Source organism: Oncorhynchus mykiss, chromosome 10 (assembly GCF_057628025.1).
Source record: "Oncorhynchus mykiss isolate SJ-2025 chromosome 10, ASM5762802v1, whole genome shotgun sequence".
Lineage (NCBI taxonomy): Eukaryota > Metazoa > Chordata > Actinopteri > Salmoniformes > Salmonidae > Oncorhynchus > Oncorhynchus mykiss.
Genome location: NC_143031.1, coordinates 39,495,713 through 39,517,834, shown reverse-complemented (window position 1 = coordinate 39,517,834; position 22,122 = coordinate 39,495,713). Strand labels below are relative to the sequence as shown.

The 22,122-nt window shown below is 42.6% G+C and overlaps 1 pseudogene; it reads right to left on the bottom strand.

Moving 5' to 3' along the window:
• Window positions 1-18,995: 18,995 nt before the first annotated feature.
• Window positions 18,996-19,675, bottom strand: LOC149980013 (uncharacterized; annotated as a pseudogene).
• Window positions 19,676-22,122: the final 2,447 nt, after the last annotated feature.

The window sequence follows — 22,122 nt, the reverse complement described above, 5'->3', positions numbered from 1 at the left end:
AGTTACAAAACCATAGCCAAAAACAATCAACGCAATGTTTGTGCAAAACACCTCATCAGCCCACAGTAACTAATGACTACCAGCTGCAAATAATTGACTAACCTCATGTCCGCCACCCCAAACATTTATGTTGACCAAACCATGAGCTATCTTGCAAGCCAGACACAAACTTTTACAAACTTTTACAAACTGTTACAAACTTTCTCAACAAATGCACAACCACAAAACCGAACCATACCGGCTCAAAACCACTCGGATAGAACTACAAATGCTAACGTCTGTTAAAATGTACAGTATGCCGGACTAGCACCCATATGTTACGAAACCAATAAATAGCCTACTGATTTTGCTGCACTCGTTATGTCTAGGGGTCTTAGTCCTAGCTGCATGATGTGTAACCTGATTTGACGTGTGCATAAATGAAACATAGCATTCCTGATAATATAATGTGTTTTAACATTTAAGTAATTTAACAGACACTCTTATCCAGAGGGACTTACAGGAGCAATTAGGATAAAGTGCCTTGCTCAAGGGCACAGACAGATTTTTCACCTAGTCTGCCCGGGGATTCGAACCAGCAACCTTTCTGTTACTAGCTCTTAACCGCTAGGCTACCTGCCACCCTGTATTCTAGAGTTTCCTTTGTCCATGACTCACAGTTTTGATTATGAGGCAGAACATTGGAATTTTTACTCAGAGAACTCCTCTGAGATCTCATGCTAGTGGATTCAGTTCTGTTCTCACTGTATTCACTCTTTACTGCATTCATTCTGTACTGATGTGTTTTAAAGGCATCCTTACAGTACCTTTAGAGTAGTAGGCAATATCTCAGTAATATGTCACGCAAACAATTAATTTTTCCAGAATTATATTCACTTTTCATGTATATGATGCAGGATAAAACATACATTGCAATAATATATTGATATAGTTGCTTGTATGTTGTCATGTCTTTTTTCTTAAGGTTTTATCTTCCAGGGTCTTCCCTGCCAAAAGAAGCTTATCATTATCAACTATAGATGTCAGACAAGTACGCTTATGTTGCTGACAACTTAATCATTATTTTGGACAAGATGACAGGTTAAACGTATGACTCTGTCCAAGATCAAGGTTGTTCACCCCCCTTTGGAGACTGCCTAGGAACTTCAACCCTTTTTACCACTTCTGATGTAGCTGATCAGTTAATGCTGCATTTTCTATTTACATTTCAAAGAAAAAGTATAACTATTATTTGTGGAGGATTAACCATCCAATACTGTTTTTCTAAACAGACAGTAGTGGACTCATCTGCATACAGCAGCGTGACAGTGCCTCATAGGAAGAGGCTCCCTGTGATTTCTCCATGCACTGAACTACCACCACAAGGTCTATGGTGACAGCTCTTTACAACACACACTGTGTTTCACAGACACACACTGGGTTGCAGAGACTACTACTACGACAATGTTGCATGGATAACAAGGGGAGAGAATGACGCTCACGTTCTGGCCAGTATGGGAGCGTAAGTGAAGTAGTGGCAACTCAAAAGGAGAGCTGCCTGGTGGGTCGATGTCCATCTGAATCTGTCGGGGAAGCAGGGGAGAGCTAGCTCCCAACCTGCACGACTACCATGCATATTCATGATCTACAGTGCTGCCTGGCTCTCTGAGCAGCTCTGCTACTCTTAGTTAGTTTGCATGGGCTCTCTACCGCAGTGAGAAGTGGAGGACACTGCACAGACCTTGGGGCTCCTCAGCTCTCATTAACAGCAATTAAGAGCCAGTTTGAAATGCCGGCAATGCTTAATTTCCAATTACAGATTTGTTAGATATGGGTGAACGTGACAGAGCTATGTTTAGAATACATCAGCGTAAATTGGTAAACTATGTTTATGTCTTTTAAATTAGAAAGAAATGAGAGGTTGGAAAGAATATGTTTTACTGTCACATATACCGGATAGATGCAGTGAAATGTGTTGTTTTACAAGGTCAGCCATTGCTAAATGGTCTCTGGTATTCTAACCAGCAACCTTTTGGTGACTGGCCCAATATTTTAACCATGGTGCTCGTACTATACTTAAGTATCATTCTGCCTTGTATTCCCAGGAATTCTTCTGAAGATAGAATCAGAATCACCTTTATTCTCCATAATACATTTGCATGTACAGGAATGGGAGTCAATAAAATGGTGCTGCCACAATGAGCAGAATGAACAGAATGTAGTGAGTATACATATAATGATACATATAATGAGTGAGTATACATATAATGAGTATACAGACAAAATATATAGACACAGAATTTACACAATTTACTTACAGTTATGTACACTATGAACACTGAACCTAAAAACTACAGACTACACTACAAACACTATAAACTACATTATAACTTATGCATGTAGAGATTTTACAGGATAATGTGAAATGGGGGAAATATACAGTACCAGTCAAAAGTTTGGATACACCTAGTCATTCAAAGGTTTTTCTTTATTTTTTACTATTTTCTACAATGTAGAATAATAGTGAAGATGTCAAAGCTAGGAAATAATACATATGGAATCATGTAGTAACAAAAAAAGTCTTAAACAAATATATTTTTGATTTTAGATTCTTCAAAGTAGCCATCCTTTGCCTTGATGACAAATTTGCACATTCTTGGCATTCTCTCAACGAGCTTCACCTGGAATTCTTTTCCAACAGTCTTGAAGGAGTTCCCACATATGCTGAGCACTCGTTGGCTGCTTTTCCTACCCTCTGAGGTCCAACTCATCCCAAACCATCTCAATTGGGTTGAGGTCGGGTGATTGTGGAGGCCAGGTCATCTGATGCAGCACTCCATCACTCGCCCTCTTGGTCAAATAGCCCTTACACAACTTGGAGGTGTGTTGGGTCATTGTCCTGTTGAAAAACGAATTATAGTCCCACTGAGCGCAAAACAGATGGGATGGTGTATCTCTGCAGAATGCTGTGATAGCCAGGCTGGTTAAGTGTGCCTTGAATTCTAAATAAACCACAGAGCGCATAGGGCAGTGAAAAGAGCAATGTGTAGTCTAGGATGAAAGTACAGGTTGCATCGTTCATGGATGAATATTGCAGAATGCAAAGTCAATGAGTACGAAGATCATTGTGGACCAGGTGGCTGGTTGGTGAGGGCCATGACACGGGAAGAAGCTGTTCAGGTGGCGGGAAGTGTTGGTCATGATTGACCTGAACCGTTTGCCAGAGGGGAGGCTTTGGAAGAGGGAGTGACCGGGTGGTGGAAGGGGTGGGCGATTTTTCCGGCATGCTTCCTTTCCCTGGAGTGGTGGCAGGTCCTCAATGGAGGGCAGGTGATAACCGATTATCCTCTCAGCAGACTAGATAATCCGTTGCAGTTTGCCCCTTGGACTTGGCAGAGGCATTCCCCAACCAAAAAGAGCTATGCTTACTGTATGTGCACATATGTGGGCAACACAAACTAACTGTTTCCACTTCCAAATCATGGCAGAAGATGAACAAAAAATAGGGAAAGATATTCTTGTTTTTTACAATAAAGCATAATGGAGTCAATTAGTCCCTGTGATGTCTGCAATGGAGAAATGTGTGTCTGTGTGGATTTTAGTTGAGGCACTCAGGTGGCTGTCTCCTTCCCCTTCTTCCCCCCATCTTCCCCCTCCTGATGTGCCAACTCTGTGGTGTGGTAATTGATGTGACATATTGATGGGCACTCTCCCGCGGCCAGGGAGACACGTACCTGCACACCCTTCCAGCTCGCTAATAATTGCTGATTAAAAACTAGTTAAGAGCCCATGAAGACTAAAATGTGCATTAACCAAATGACCTTCCAGGACTGGGACTGAAAAACAGTGTGCCTTCCTCTACCAAAGTGAACTGACTGCTTCATCTTTGAATATGGCTGCAAAGCTGTTATTGAGGAAGTGCAGATAAGGAGGAAACAGGAGAGTTGTCTGTGGTTATGTGTACATTTTTTTTCTTGAGAATGTGTTTTAACAATATCCTTTTTGCTTCATCTTTATTGAGTGCTTATCAATCTGTTTATGAGCTTATATATTAAGGGAAGATGGTGACACATAAAGGTATTAAAATGTGTGATTTTTTGCAAAACGCTCTATGTCCGTTATTTAGCTGGAATGAAATGTTTGAAAACTGAACATTTGACTGGAATATGTGGTTGTCTCACCTAGCTTTCTTAAGATCAAGTCGCTCTGTATAAGAGCATCTGCTAAATGACTAAAATGTGAAATGTTTTACATATAGATCTCATATTACTGTATATATATTGTTTTGTATTTATACAGTACCAGTCAAAAGTTGACACACCTACTCATTCCATTTGTTTTTTTGTTTTTTTAAACTATTTTCTAAATCAAATCAAATTTTATTGGTCACATACACATGGTTAGCAGATGTTAATGCGAGTTTAGCAAAATGCTTGTGCTTCTAGTTCCGACCATGCAGTAATATCTAACAAGTAATCTAACAATTTCATAACAACTACCTTTTACACACAAGTGTAAAGGAATGAATAAGAATATGTACATATAAATATATGGATGAGTGATGGCCAAACGGCATAGGCTAGATGCAGTAGATGGTATAGAGTACAGTATATACATGAGATGAGTAATGTAGGGTATGTAAGCATTATACAAAGGGGCATTGTTTAAAGTGAGTAGTGATACATTTATTACACCCAATTTTTTATTATTAAAGTGGCTAGAGATTTGAGCCAGTATGTTGGCAGCAGCCACTCAATGTTAGTGATGGCTGTTTAACAGTATGATGGCCTTGAGATAGAAGCTGTTTTTCAGTCTCTCGGTCCCAGCTTTGATGCACCTGTACTGACCTCGCCTTCTGGATGATAGCGGGGTGAACAGGCAGTGGCTCGGGTGGTTGTTGTCCTTGATGATCTTTTTGGCCTTCCTGTGACATCGGGAGGTGTAGGTGTCCTGGAGGGCAGGTAGTTTGCCCCCGGTGATGTGTTGTGCAGACCTCACTACCCTCTGGGGAGCCTTACGGTTGTGGGCGGAACAGTTGTATTGCCAGGCGGTGATACAGCCCGACAGGATGCTCTCGATTGTGCATCTGTAAAGGTTTGTGAGGGTCTTTGGTGACAAACCAAATTTCTTCAGCCTCCTGAGGTTGAAGAGGCACTGTTGCGCCTTCTTCACCACGCTGTCAGTGTGGGTGGACCATTTCAGTTTGTCCGTGATGTGTACGCCGAGGAACTTAAAACTTTACACCTTCTACACTACCCTCCTGTTGATGTGGATAGGGGGGTGCTTCCTCTGCTGTTTCCTGAAGTCCACGATCATCTCCTTAGATTTGTTGACATTGAGTGTGAGGTTATTTTCCTGACACCACACTCTGAGGGCCCTCACCTCCTCCCTGTAGGCTCTCTCGTCGTTGTTGGTAATCAAGCCTACTACTGTTGTGTCGTCTGCAAACTTGATGATTGAGTTGGAGGCGTGCGTGGCCACGCAGTCATGGGTGAACAGGGAGTACAGGAGAGGGCTGAGAACGCACCCTTGTGGGGCCCCAGTATTGAGGCTCAGCGTGGTGGAGATTTTGTTCCTACCCTCACCACCTGGGGGCAGCCTGTCAGAAAGTCCAGGACCCAGCTGCACAGGGTGGGGTCGAGACCCAGGGTCTCGAGCTTAATAACGAGTTTTGAGGGTACTATGGTGTTAAATTCTGAGCTGTAGTTGATGAACAGCATTCTTACATAGGTATTCCTCTTGTCCAGATGGGATAGGGCAGTGTGCAGTGTGATTGCGTCGTCTGTGGAGTGGGTCAAGGGTGTCAGGTAGGGTGGAGGTGATATGATCCTTGACTAGTCTCTCAAAGCACTTCATGATGACGGAAGTCCAGGACCAAGTTGCACAGGGCCGGGTCGAGACGCAGGGTCTCGAGCTTAATGACAAGTTTGGAGGGTATTATGGTGTTAAATGCAAATTAGAGTGAGTCTAGGGTGTCAGGTAGGGTGGAGGTGATATGATCCTTGACTAGTCTCTCAAAGCACTTCATGATGACGGAAGAAAGTGCTACGGGGCGATAGTCATTCTACATTATAGAATAATAGTGAAGACATAAAAACTATGAAATAACACATATGGAATCATGTAGTAACCAAAGAAGTGTTGAAACAAATCAAAATATATTTTAGATTCCTCAAAGTAGCCACCCTTTGCCTTGATGACAGCTTTGCACACTTTGAATTCTCTCAACCAGCTTCATGAGGTAGTCACCTAGAATGCATTTCAGTTAACACAGTTGTGCCTTGTTAATTTCATTCCTTCTTAATGTGTTTGGGCCAATCAGTTGTGTTGTAAAAGACCAAGTCCATATTATGGCAAGAACAGCTCAAATAAGCAAAGAGAAACGATAGACCATCATTACTTTAAGAGATGAAGGTCAGTCTTGAACGTTTCTTCAAGAACTGATGAAGAAACTGGCTCTCATGAGGACCGCCACAGGAAAGGAAGACCCCAAGTTCATTACTTCACCTCAGATTGCAGCACAAATAAATGCTTCACAGAGTTCAAGTAACACACACATTTCAACATCAACTGTTCAGAGGAGACTGCGTGAAGCAGGCCTTCATGGTTGAATTGCTGCAAAGAAACCACTACAAAAGGACACCAATAAGAAGAAGAGACTTTCTTGGGCCAAGAAACATGAGCAATGGACATTAGACCGGTGGAAATCTGTCCTTTGGTCTGATGAGTCCAAATTGGAGATTTTTGGTTCCAACCGCTGTGTCTTTGTGAGATGCAGAGTAGGTGAACGGATGATCTCCGCATGTATGGTTCCCACCCTGATGCATGGAGGAGGAGGTGTGATGGTCTAGGGGTGCTTTTCTTGTGACACTGTCGGTGATTTATTTTGAATTCAAGGCACACTTAACCAGCATGGCTACCACAGCATTTTGCAGCGATACGCCATCCCATCTGGTTTGCGCTTAGTGGGACTATCATTTGTTTTTCAACAGGACAATGATCCAACACACGTTCAGGCTGAGTAAGGTCTATTTGACCAAGACGGAGAGGGATGGAGTGCTGCATCAGATCATCAGATGACCTGGCCTCCACAATCACCCGACCTCAAACATATTGAAATGGTTTGGGATGAGTTGGACCGCGGAGTGAAGGAAAAGCAGCCAACAAGTGCTCAGCATACTCCTTCAAGACTGTTGGAAAAGCATTCCAGGTGAAGCTGGTTGAAAGAATGCCAACAGTGTGCAAAGCTGTCTTCAAGGAAAGGGTGGCTACTTTGAAGAATCTAAAATATATTTGGATTTGTTTTACACTTTTTTGGTTATTACATGATTCACAGTTTTGATGTCCTCACTATTATTCTACAATGTAGAAAATAGTAAAAATAAAGAAAAACCCTGGAGTGAGTAGGTGTGTCCAAACTTTTGGCTGGTGCTGTAAGTATCCAGACCCCTTGAAAACTCCTGTGTGGTGCATTGGTCTAAGGCAATGCATCTCAGTGCTAGGAGCATCATTAAGGAACCTGGTTCAATCCCAGGCTCTATCACAACCAGCTGTGATTGAGAGTCCCATAGGGCTGGGCACAATTGGGTTAGGGGAGGGTTTGGCCGGGGTAGGCTGTCATTGTAAAATAAGTATTTGTTCTTAACTGACTTGCCCATTTAATTTTTTTATTTCACCTTTATTTAACCAGGTAGGCTAGTTGAGAACAAGTTCTCATTTACAACTGCAACCTGGCCAAGATAAAGCGTAGCAATTCGACACAGACAACAACACAGAGTTACACATGGAATAAACAAAACATACAGTCAATCATACAGTAGAACAAAAGAAAACAAAAAGTCTATATACAGTGAGTTCAAAGTAAAGGCAGGCAAGGTTCAAAACCAGGAGGACTAGCAAAAACAGAGAATAGGAAAAACAGGAGCGAGGAAATAACACACATGTTGACTTGACAAGACAAACTGGCAACAGACAAACAGGGAACACAGGAATAAGTACCAGGGACTAATGAGGAAAACAGTTGACACCTGGAGGTGGGTGGAGACAATCACAAAGACAGGTGAAACAGATCAGGGCGTGACAGATCCTTGAAGAAAACCTGCTCCAGAGTGCTCAGGACCTCAGACTGGGGTGAAGATTCATCTTCCAACTTGACAATGACCCTAAGCACACAGCCAAGACAACGCAGGAGTGGATTCAGGACAAGTCTCTGAATGTCTTTGAGTGGCCCAGCCAAAGCCCGGACTTGAACCTGATTGAACATCTTTGAAGAGACCTGAAAATAGCTGCATAGCAATGCTCCCCATTCAACCTGACAGAGCTTGAGATGATCTGCAGTGAAGAATGGGAGAAACTTTACTGAGTAAAGGGTCTGAATACTTATGTAAATGTGACATTTCTAAAAACCTGTTTTTGCTCTTTCATTATGACTTATTGTGTATAGATTGATGAGGTAAAAAACGATTTATTCAATTTTAGAATAAGGCTGTTTCCTAACTAAATGTGGAAAATGTCAAGGGGTCTGAATACTTTCCGAAGGCACTGTAGTATTTTGGAATGAAACTCTTCATATTAATTACAGAACTAGTGCAGCCCAAATCTTGTATAGGTATAGGTTGAGACTATGAGGTTGGAACAATACTGTGAAATTGTGAAAATTATGATAATGCCCATTTAGTGTACGAGCTGTTGAAAGGTTTTGTAGGGATGGAGTTTTGGCCTTCCCGGTCACATCACCAGGCGGTAAATTGATAAATAGACCAATATAAGAAAGAGAGTTCAAAACCTCTTTGCCATTAACAGCTAGTTTTCAGCTTTCCCCTCCCCACTCAGACCACTCACAGACAGTCCTAGCAAAATTCTTGCCTGAGAAATTGCTCTTTGCTAAAGAAGAAATGTTGGTTTATTTTTGACCATTTTGATGAAAACAATGACGTTAAGGTACTTAATTGTTATCCAGAAATGATTTAATATTGAGATAAAAATGGCTGCTTTGGGCATTTACTCAAATATTATTTTGGAAGATTAGAATCATGAATGCATTTATCAACAAAATAAACTATATAATTTAAATATCTTCCTGAACTGTCAACTCTAAATGATACCAGTTATCAAATCAAATTTCAAATCAAATTTCAAATCGAATTTTAAATCAAATTTATATAGCCCTTCTTATATCAGCTGATATCTCAAAGTGCTGTACAGACAACACGCCTAAAACCCCAAACTGCAAGCAATGCAGGTGTAGAAGCACAGTGGCTAGGAAAAACTCCATAGAAAGGCCAAAACCTAGGAAGGAACCTAGAGAGGAACCGGGCTATGAGGGGTGGCCAGTCCTCTTCTGGCTGTGCCGGGTGGAGATTATAACAGAACATGGCCAAGATGTTCAAATGTTCATAAATGACCAGCATGGTCAAATAATAATAATCACAGTAGTTGTCGAGGGTGCAGCAAGTCAGCACCCCAGTTATAAATGTCAGTTGGCTTTTCATAGCCGATCATTAAGAGTATCTCTACCGCTCCTGCTGTCTCTAGAGAGTTGAAAACAGCAGGTCTGGGACAGGTAGCACGTCCGGTGAACAGGTCAGGGTTCCATAGCCGCAGGCAGAACAGTTGAAACTGGAGCAGCAGCACGGCCAGATGGACTGGGGACAACAAGGAGTCATCATGCCAGGTAGTCCTGAGGCATGGTCCTAGGGCTCAGGTCCTCCGAGAGAGAGAAAGAAAGAGAGAAAGAGAGAATTAGAGAGAGCATACTTAAATTCACACAGGACACCGGATAAGACAAGAGAAGTACACCAGATATGACAGACTGACCCTAGCCCCCGGCACATAAACTACTGCAGCATAAATACTGGAGGCTGAGATAGGAGGGGTCAGGAGACACTGTGGCCCCATCCGATGATACCCCCGGACAGGGTCAAAGAGTGATGACCAAAGTTATTAGGTCATCATTCTTATTTGCATATTCCCAGATTCACATGTCCCCAAATTATTTATTATGTCTCTTAAATATGGGTAAATGTATACAAATAGAAAGATAGTTTGTAGTGTCTGTGTCAGATCTCAGATGACAGAAATGTTGCTGGACGATTCTGGTTCGTATAAAGAGTGGCATCTGTACCTGGAACCCCTCTAGACTTGTAGTAATTATAGTAGCAGTAATTAGAAATGGTGGCTTATGCTCTCCGTAGCCTACCACTGCAAAATAAAGACAGAAAGGGTGATACCTAGTCAGTTATACATCTGAATACATTCAACTGAAATATGTCTTCTGCATTGAACTCAACCCCTCTGAATCAGAGAGGTGCGGGGGGCTGCCATAATCGACATCCACGTCTTCGGCGCTTGGGGAACAGTGGGTTAACTGCCTTGCTCAGGGGCAGAATGACAGATTTGTACCTTGTCAGCTCGAGCACGGAGCAACTGACACAAAATATACTGTCATTGTATCTCTTCTTTCTTGTATTATCTACTAAGATTAGGGTTTATGAAGCTCCACGTAACAACAGTATTGCCCTAGATCAAGCATGTAGCTGACTACTCATTATTCATCATTGTTATCACCCAGAAAGATTTGACTCCCTGAAATCAATAACTGCCTTGGAGCAGAAACTCTATTGAGGAACACGCATAAGAAGCAGAGAAAGGCATCAGTCATTTTAGGACGACAGTACAGAAATACTGAGGGCAGAGGAGAGGTTTCACACTGAACCACAACAACCGGTGGTGCTGTCAATCAAGAGATACTGTACATACAGACTTTAAAAATATTGTGCCCATATAATTTCAAAGGTCACTAGCCTTATATCAATAGATACACTGTCAACATGTAGAAATAGAACACTAGGGTTACCGTTATCGCTACTCAAATCAAATCAAATACAATTTTATTCATCACATGTACCGAATACAAGAGGTGTAGACTTTAATGTGAAATTCTTACGTACGAGCCCGTTCCCAACAATGCAAAGTTAAAAAGTAAGAAAAGATTAGCAAAAAAATAATAATTCTGAAATAGTAATACAATAACAATAATGAGGCTATTGCCGTTACCGATTCAATGTGCAGGGGTACGAGGTAGTTGAGGTAATTGAGGTGATATGTACAGTACATGTAGTTAGGGGTAAAAGTGACAAGGTAATCAGAATAGATAATAAACAGTGTGTATGTGTGTGTGGTGTCAATATGCATGTGTGTGAGCGTGTTTTGTGTGTGTGAGCGTACTGTATACAGTGTGTTTCATTAGTCCAGGTAGCCAGGTAGTCTTATGGCTTGGGGGTAGAAGCTGTTCTGCTATCGTGCGGTAGCAGAAAGAACCGTCTATGACTTGGGTGGCTGTAGTCTTTGACCATTTTTAGGGCCTTCCTCTGACCGCCTGGTATAGAGGTCCTGGATGGCAGGGAGCTCGTCCCCAGTGATGTACCGGGATGTACGCACTACCCTCTGTAGCGCCTTGCTGTCGGATGCAAACCAGTTCCCATACCAAGCGGTGATGCAGTCAGTCAAGATGCTCTCAATGGTGCAGATGTATAACTTTTTGAGGATCTGAGAGCCAATGCCAAATCTTTTCAACCTCCTGAGTGTAAGTTAGTAAACGTAACCCTAGTAATACATTGTATTTACAGCAGTAGAGCTAAACATGTCCGTAACCCTAACCCTAGACTGGTACGACATTGTACTTACAGCAGTGGAGCTAATGGTAGGCTAACCATAAACTTAACCCTAACCCTATCCTTGGCTACAGCCACATAGATAGATGCACACACAAACACTCAAAGGACTTTTTCGATATGTAATCCATCAAACCTTCATGCACTATCTGTATAAAATGTGTTTAAAATTGTGCTAAGGCAGTGGGATTTAAGAAGAAATCAGGGCCTACTGAAAATGACCGTTCAGTCATTCATAAAAGCTCATTCCAACATTTTATCGAAGGGAACATAAATTGACCAGGGATTGTGTTATTTCAAAGAAAGTGCCAATGCTAACTTGAACCAATGTTTTCATTCAAAATTAATTTCAAATTGCCTGCTACTGAACAACTCTCGATAAAAACAATACTTTTCTTCCTTCATCTTTCAGTTATTGCAAAGAAAACACAATCCCCCCTTTAGATATCTTAAACAATGTATTCCCTGGAGCAAGCATGTAGAGGACCACCAGGCAGCCCCCCAAAAAACAGACTTTATTTTTTTCTATTTCAAATACACAGAATCCATCAAATTCAGCACAATGGCAGAGAAAGCAATTTGCTAATAAATGTTTTGACAATGGCTTTCCTTTTTTTTAACCCGAGCATTCAGAGATGTACGCACAATTTAATACCCACAAACAATCAGCGCTGTGAATGGATCGACAGATATTCTGTATTTTTTCTCATTATTGCTCCTGTGCTATGGAAAAGCAGTCAATGGCCCATATCACACAAAATACATTATCTCATCCTGTCATCCTCTCCCTCAGCGCACACAGCTTAATTAATTCCATTTAGGACCAAACAATATTCACCAGCTTGGTCAGAGGTTATTATGAAAGTCTGTAGCTAATTGTTTTTAAGACAAACTCACCGGCATACTAAACACGCTAAAGTGTGATTAGAAAGAGATACAAAAGTGTGATTTATGGTCCATGTCCACAGTCTTTGTTAGGCACTGAATGTCCACCTTCCTCTCATGACACAGATAACCATGATATTTAGCACAAGGTAAATTTGCATATCACATGACATGAGATATCAAGAACAGTAAAGACTTGCTTTGTACATTTTTCAGAAGAAAGACATCTATCTTTTAGGTGAAAACCAACCCCTGAGCACAGTGATTTCAACACGTAGTTTTGATTTACATTTGGTTGAGTTGTCAACTAACATGAATTCCATGTAAAATCAACAAAACATTTCACAATGTCATTGGATTTTGGTAAAAATGTTGTGAAAAAAAATACAAAATTCCCTTACGTTGATGATTTTTTGCAAATTCTATCAGTTTTACACATTGATTCAACATCATCACATAAAATGTTTTTGCCCAGCGGACAGATACCATACCATTGTTTCCCACTGGATGTGCTTTCCTGACAAGACTGACAACATGAGTGAATCCAGCGGCTAGTAGATGTTTAGATAAACTGTGTGTGACATATAGGGCAAGCAGTGGAGTGTGCACTATGCTACAAGCAGCCAGTGGTTCACCTGAGGCACTGTCCACAGGCACAGGAAGTTTACCCCACCATTCTCCCTGGGAACAGAGGCAATTTAGCATTCCACACACACAGAGAGCAGGGTGTCACTGTTAATGAAATGCCTTTTGGTCTAATCCAGCATTGCATCCTGAATAGATTCCAGCATATCTCTCCCTCATATCCACTTTCCTCTCTGTGCACTCTCCCCCTCTACCCCTCAGGTTATTAATCATGATGGCATTTGATGCTAAAACACTAGGGTATGCAGAAATGGGCCTTGTTCTCAGCATGGTGTTGTCGGCGTTTCTCTGTCTGATGTGTTCTGGGGCTCAAATCCTCTCTTTGGTGGATGGGCCGTTACTGTATTATCTATGATATGTACTGTACCAGAAAAAACTTGCCGACGAATTTGACAGCACCCGTCTGCTTCCTTTTTTGTACGGAATAGAATAGAATAGAAATGTTTGACAGCAATATTTGCCTAGAATTTTTGATTGTTTAAATTCCCTTCTATTCTGGTGGATATCAGCTTTTCATCAATGAGGTGCTTCTTCTCTTGTGTATTTTCCACACACCATATGCATTTAGTGCCATCCTGGCAACATAAATCAGCTACAGAGCCTTCAGTAAGTATTCACACCCCTTGACTTTTTCCACATTTTGTTGTGTTAAGGCTGAATTTAAAATGGATTAAATAGAAACGTTGTGTTGCTGGCCTACACACAATACTCCATAACGTCAAAGTGGAATGATGTTTTTAGAACTTTTTACAAATTAATAAGTGTGGTGTCAGGAAAACACAAATGCAAGGCTCTGCAGAGGGTGGTGCGGTCTGCACAACGCATCACTGGGGGCAAGTACCTGCCCTCCAGGACACCTACAGCACCCAATGGTCACAGGGAGGCCAAAAAGATCATCAAGGGCAACAACCACCTGAGCCATTGCCTGTTAACCCCGCTATCATCCAGAAGGCGAGGACAGTACAGGTGCATCAAAGCTGGGACCGAGAGACTGAAAAACAGCTTTTATCTCAAGGCCATCAGACTGTTAAATAGCCATCACTAACACAGAGAGGCTGCTGCCTAAATACAGACTTGAAATCGTTGGCCACTTTAATAATGCCACCTTAATAATGTTTAGATATCTTGCATCACTAATCTCATATGTATCATGACACAAGGTGAGACCCAGATGCAGACACAGGAGGCAGATGGTTGAAGTCTTACAATATTTATTAATCCAATAGGGGAAGGCAAGAGAATGGTTGTGAACAGGAAAAAAGGTCAAAACCTTTTCAGAGTCCAGGAGGTACAGTGTGGCAGGCTGGCTCGAGGTCAGGGCAGGCAGAATGGTCACGCAGGCGGGAAAGAAGTCTAGAGTCAGGCAGGGGGTCAAAACCAGGAAGACTAGCAAAAAGAGAATAGGAAAACGAGTACGGGAAAAAACACGCTGGTTGACTTGACTAACATACAAGACGAACTGGCACAGAGAGACAGAAAACATAGGGATAGATACACTGGCCCAGAGAGACAAGAAACACAGAGATAAATACACTGGGGAAAATAAGCGACACCTGGAGGGGGTGGAGACAATAACGAGGACAGGTGAAACTGATCAGGGTGTGACAATATGTAGGTACCATATTTTATATCTATTGCATCTTGCCTATGACGCTCTGTCATTGCTCATCCATATATTTATTACAAATCATTTACATATCTCTGTGTGTATTAGGTTGTTGTTCTGGAATTGTTAGATTACATGTTAGATATTGCTGCACTGTCGGAACTAGAAGCACAAGCATTTCGCTACACTCGCAATAAAGTCTGCTAACCATTAGTATGTGACCAATAAAATTTGATTTGATGAACTCACTCTGTGTGCAATAATGGTGTTTAGCATGATTTTTGACTGACTACCTCATCTGTACCCCACACATACAATTGCAGTGCCTTTAGAAAGTATTCACACCCGTTGACCTTTTCCACATTTTATTGTGTTACAGCCTGAACTTAACGTTTGAATAAATGTAGATTTATTTTATCACTGGCTTACACACAATACCCCATAATATCAAAGTGAAATGATGTTTTAGAAATGTTTACCAATTAATACAAAATGAAAAGCTGTAATGTCTTGAGTCAATAAGTATTCAACCCTTTTGTTATGTGTAGCTCAGTTGGTTGAGCATGGCGCTTGCAATGCCAGGGTTGTGGGTTCGATTCCCACGGGGGACCAGTATGGGGGAAAAAAGTATGAACATGCACGCACTCATTACTGTAAGTCACTCTGGATAAGAGCATCTGCTAAATGACAATGTTATGGCAAGCCTAAATAAGTTCAGGAGTAAAAATGTACTTAACAAGTCACAAGGTCTCCCAAGTGGTGCAGTGGTCTAAGGAACTGCATCGCAGTGCTACCTGTGCAACTAGAGGTCCTGGTTTGAGTTCAGGCTCTGTCACAGCCGGCTGCGACCAGGAGACCCATGGGGCAGTGCACAATTGGTTTAGAGGAGGTTTTGGCAGGCTGGGATCTCCTTGTCCCATTGTGCTCTAGCAACTCCTGTGGCGGGCCGGGCGCATGCACACTGACACGGTCGCCAGGTGTACAGTGTTTCCTCTGACACATTGGTGTTTCTGGGTTAAGCGGGCAGTGCGGCTTGGCTGGGTCTTGTTTCAGAGGACACATGGCTCTCGACCTTCGCCTCTCCTGAGTTTGTACGGGAGCTATGGGACAAGACTGTAACTACCAATTGGGGAGAAAAGTTTTTTTTTTAAATCACATAATAAGTTGCACTGTGTTCAATAATAGTGTTTAACATGATTTTTCAATGACTACCTCATCTCTTTACCCCACACATACAATTATCTGTAAGGTTCAACCACAAAGTCCAGGGAGGTTTTCCAATGCGTCGCAAAGAAGGGCACCTATTAGTAGATGGGTAAAAATAAAAACAAAGCAGACATTGAATATCCCTTTGAGCATGGTGAAGTTATTAATTACACTTTGGATGGTGTATCAATACACCCAGTCACTACAAAGATACAGGCGTCCTTTCTAACTCAGTTGCCAGAGAGGAAGTCAACCGTTCAGGGATTTCACCATGAGACCAATGGTGACTTTAAAACAGTTACAGAGTTTAATGGCTGTGATAGGATTAAAATGAAGATGGATCAACAACATCGTAGTTATTGCACAATACTTACCTAATTGATAGAGTGAAAGAAAGGAAGCCTGTACAGAATACAAATATTCCAAAATATGCATCTTGTATGCAATGAGGCACTATGTTACGCTCGTTGTTGGAAGGAGTAGACCAAGGTGCAGCGTGGTAGGCGTACATCTTTTTTTTATTTGATGACACCGAGAAAACAACAAATACAAAACGCACAGTTCTGTAGGGCAACAATAGACAGCTGCCTCTGATTGGGAACCATACCAGGCCAAAATAGAAATACAAAAACTAGAGTACCCACCCTAGTACCCACCCTAGTCACACCCTGTAAGCATGTTAGGTCCAAAATAGAGAGATAAAAGTCTCTCTAAGGTCAGGGCGTGACACACTAAAGTAAAAGTGCAAGAATGTGGCAAAGCAATTCACGTTTTGTCCTGAATACAAAGTGTTATGTTTGGGGCAAATCCAATATAACACATTACTAAGTACCACTCTCCATATTTTCAAACATAGGGTTGGCTGCATCATGTTATGGGTATACTTGTAATTGTTAAGGGAGTTTATCAGGATGAAAAAAAATATGGAATGGAGCTAAGCACAGGCAAACTTACCCATCTTAGACTTAACCATCTAATACTCATAGCTGTAAATGTTGCCAAAGGTGCTTCTACAAAGTCTTGGCTCAGGGGTGTGAATACTTACAGTATGTAAATATGATATTTCTGTATTTCATTTTCAATAAATCTGACAATAAATTCTAAAAACATGTTTTTAATTCATTTTGAATTTGGGCTGTAACACAACAAAATGTGCAATAAGTCAAGGGGTATGAATACTCTCTGAAGGCACTGTAGTAAAAGGAATCCAACCAGCCACTGAGCTCAGACGAGCTGCAGGAAATATTGGTTTACATTTGATAACACTAAAATGATCCCACTCTGTGGACCAGGTGCCAGCTGTGATCTGTTGGAAATGGAAAGTACTAAAGTACTTTCTGTTGAATTTGATCCTCTTAAAGATGCCATTAAATATTGATCAGGCCTAGGAATGGTCAATAAGGTGCTATTCAGATGTTTGGCTGTGAGCCTGGGATCCACAGTCTGGTGCCTCATGAGTCACGACTTACAGCCGAGGGGTACAGGCACAGACAAGAGCATCTCCTGCCCCCCTTTAGCTACACACACATCCTATTCCTGGGGGGAGCGTGCAATTATAATAAATATAGATTTACAGTGTGACTATATCTGATCACTTGAAATCACCGTACATTTTATCACACACAAACATATGGGATTCACTAACATCATTCTCCGGCTCCCCTCCTTGGTTGAGAAGTTTCTGTTGTTTCATCTCTTGATGGCCCGGGGCAAAAGGTTGGGACACATATCATTCATCCTTTCCACAGAAACTGTCCCTGTATTGGACAGCTATGCAATCAGTGGCCCATCAGAGCTGCAGTCTGGATGTAGCCCCTTTGTCCCTCTCTGCTAGCCATCATAGTCAGATAAGATTATCACAGACAACCTCAACTCTGACTGAGCAGCTCCAGTCTGGACGACAAGAATGAAAAAGGGAGGGGCTCCCTACTTCATTTTATTTATAGCCCAATCTCCAGAAGGAGCCTCTTCCTGTCTTGTCAAGCTGACGCTTCTATTTTCAAGCCCTGCAGAAGGAATTGCCTTTCAGAACCCAATTTGTCAAGGGCAAAGCATGGCCCTCCAAGGAAAGGCCTTGACAGCTGCATTGAGATCAGTGGCAACTTTATCAAACCACACATCAGGAGGATTTAAAGCTCCACATCAGTTCTATGAATAAGGAGATACATAAAGATGATAAACACTTCAAGAGACAGTCATCGTCCAGTGCCCTGAAGAAACTGAAATGCAAATGTTTCAAGAGGATTTATTTGTCACATCAGAAAAAGGAAAATCACAAAAGACATTTGATCATTTCTAAGTAGGAGAGAGTTGGCTAAGTTGAGCCGAAGGGGTAAGCTGAGCCACCCGTGTTTCTAGGAAACCATACTCAAAATGTATAATTTGACCAAATATTTTGGAAGAGGTCATTATTTCATGTCTGAAGGAAGAAACCACATAGAAAAAGTGGTAAGCATGTTAGGTCCAAAAAAGTCTAATTAATATATTGTATTAAGAGGTTTCATGATGCCTGTATCTAAACCAAAGTAGATAAGTTTAAGATTTTTCTATACATCAGATGGGGTCCTAGCATGAAAGTGCATCCTTGTAGCTGTGTGGGCTAATTGTTACGTCCATCGTTAGTGGTAGAATGACCGGACCAAGGTGCAGCGAGGTAGGCGTACATTTTATTTATTAAATGTTCCACCAAAAAAAACAATAAACAACACAATGAACGTAAAGCTTCGGAGTGCAACACATGCTACAAACAAAGACAAGATCCCACAACCTAAATGTGGGAAAAAGGGCTGCCTAAGTATGATCCCCAATCAGAGACAACGATAGACAGCTGCCTCTGATTGGGAACCACACTCGGCCAAAAACAAAGAAACAGAAAACATAGAATGCACACCCATCTCACACCATGACCTAACTAAATAGAGAAATATACAGGCTCTCTAAGGTCAGGGCGTGACAGTACCCCCCCCCCCCAAAGGTGCGGACTCCAGCCGCAAAATCTGACTCTATAGGGGAAGGTCTGGGTGGGCATCTATCCTCTTTTGCGGCTCCGATTCGGACGTAGACCCCGCTCCGCACGCTGATCCCTCAGCTTCCATAGAACTGGACCATGGATCGTTGTCGGAGACTCTGGACCGTGGATCGTTGCCGGAGGAACCGGACCGTGGATCATCGCCGCAGGCTCCGGACTGGGGACCGTCGCTGCAGGCTCCGGACTGGGGACCGTTGCTGCAGGCTCCGGTCGGGGGACCGTCGCTGGAGGCTCTGGACTGGGGGCCGTCGTTGGAGGCTCCGGACTGGGGGCCTTCGCTGGAGGCTCCTTTCACTGGATCGTCACTGCAGGCTTCGTGCCATGGATCGTCACTGCAGGCTCCGGGCCATGGATCATCACTGGAGGCTTCGTGCCATGGATCATCACTGGAGGCTTCGTGCCATGGATAATCACTGCAGGCTCCGGGCCATGGATCATCACTGGAGGCTTCGTGCCATGGATCATCACTGGAGGCTTCGTGCCATGGATCATCAACTGGAGGCTTCGTGCCATGGATCATCACTAGAGGCTTCGGGCCATGGATCATCACTGGAGGCTTCGTGCCATGGATCATCACTGGAAGCGTCGTCCATGGATCATCACTGGAGGCTTCATTCTATGGATCATCACTGGAGGCTTTGGGCCATGGATCATCACTGGAGGCTTTGCACGTGGAGCCGGAACAAGTCTCACCGGACTGAGGAGACGTACTAGACGCCAGGTGCGTGGAGCTGCCACAGGGCTTACCAGGCTGGGGAGACACAATGGAGGCCTGGCACGTGGAACCGGAACAGGTCTCACCGGACTGGGGAGATGCACTGGAAGCCTGGTGCGTGGAGCTGCCACAGCGCGTCCTGGCTGGATACCCACTTTAGCTCGGTGAGTGTGGAGAGCTGGCACAGGACGTACTGGGCTATGAAGGTGCACTGGAGGTATAGTGCGTAGAGCCGGTGCAGGATATACTGGACCGTGGAGGTGCACTGGAGGTCTGGAGCGTAAAGCTGGCACAGCGCGTCCTGGCTGAATACCCCCTGTAGCACGGCAAGTACGGGGAGCTGGAACAGGCTGCACTGGGTTGTGCTGGCGAACTGGGAATACCGTGCGTAGAGCTGGCGCTTCTGATAGAAACATACCCAGTACATGGTTGCCATATTCGCAAAAATGTCTGTACTTTCTCGCATTTGCCATTTAAGCAATAATGATGCCAGTTATACCAAAACAATACACAAGACAGAGTTCCTTCTCCAGGTTTTAATGTGGAAAAATAGACAAATTGCAGCTGAATCACTTGGGACCAGTGATTAGTGGTAATATATTCCTTACAGTAATATTACAGTAATACACTGAGTGTACAACATGTTAGGAACACCTGCTCTTTACATGACATAGACTGACCAGGTGAATTCAGGCGAAAGCTACAATCCCTTATTGACGTCACTTGTTAAATCCACTTCAATCAGTGTAGATCAGTTCCCAAACTGGGGTTCGGGGGTACGCAATGCCGTCAGGGGTACGCCAAATAAAAATGTAATTCACATTCACATTTTTAAATGTTTTCCTTTTTTTCATTCACATTTTCAAACAGTCCATTTATATTTTCCATTTGGGTGAGGTTTTTCACTCCCCTGAGTAGGCTCATTTCATTGCCAAAAATAAAATTAAACCATCTAGCGTTCAGCGAAATAACACAATGTCATAGGTAACCTAGCCAAATAATTAACATCCAATCACATTAACTATTACTAACGTTCCGTATGTAGCCAAACGTAGCTGCTGCTCATTCCGTTAGCTCGAAATGGATAAATGGTTTAAAAAAGTAAGGCCTGTGTCTACTACCAGCAGTACTACTACACCTGCACCTGTCGACGACACAAGTTGTTCTGCTTCCATGAGCACATCCAATGCTAGCATTAGCAATTCTACATTTATTGTTAGCCCAGCTAGCATGGACACTGACAGTTGTGAATTTGATGCAGCCGAAAAGCTACTGCCCCCTACCTGGAAAAGCACCAAATATGGCGCAAATATGATGGGAACTGCATTGATTTGGGGTTCACTTATATTGGGAGTAGTGCCACAGTGTGTTATATGTGCAAAAGTTCTATCTCACAACTCGATGAAACCTTCACTCTTGCGCAGACATTTAGAAACAACATGCCAATTTGAAAACTAAGCCACGGGAGTTTTTTGAGCAAGAATTAAGACGACTTTTGAGTAGTAAGACATGTATAAAAGCAACAGATACCATTACTAAGAAATGGCTGGAAGCGTCTTATATGATGAGCTACCGAGTGGCTAGGACAGGCAAGCCCCATACTATTGACAAAACAGTGGTAGGCCTGATCGTCGTGAAGCAGCACGACAAAACCTATTCCACCTCAGGAGATTCAATTAAGGAAGACATTCTCTTCTGAAAACCACTGGAAACCAGGACAAAATGAGAGGATATTTTTAAAGTACTGGACAGTTTCGTGACATCAAATGGACTCTGGTGGTCAAGATGTGTTGGTATCTGTACTGATGGTGCAAAAGCCATGACAGGGAGACATAGTGGAGTGGTAATGCACGTGCAAGCAGTTCCTCCTGACGCCACTTGGGTACACTGCAGCATCCACCGAGAGGCTCTTGCTGCCAAGGGAATGCCTGACAGCTTGAAAGACGTTTTGGACACTACAGTGAAAATGGTTAACTTTGTTAAAGCAAGGCCCCTGAACTCTTGTGTATTTTCTTTTTTTAATTGAGAGACGAGCTTAAAGTTTTCTTTACTGACCAAAATTTTCATTTGTCTGACCGCTTGCATGATGATGAGTTTCTTGCACGGCTGGACTATCTGGGTGATGTTTTTTCTCGCCTAAATTATCTGAATCTAGGATTACAGAGACTCTCTGCAACTATATTCAATGCGTGGGACAAAATTCTCTGCACTTCTCAGTCTGCATTAACAAGGACAACACACAGGTGTTTCCATCATTGTATGATTTTTAGTGTGCAAATTAATGAAGCACCTGAGTGAGTTGGGTGTGCAATTACGCAGGTACGTTTCCGAAACGGATGACACAAACAACTGGATTCGTTATCCCTTTCATGCCCTGCCTCCAGTC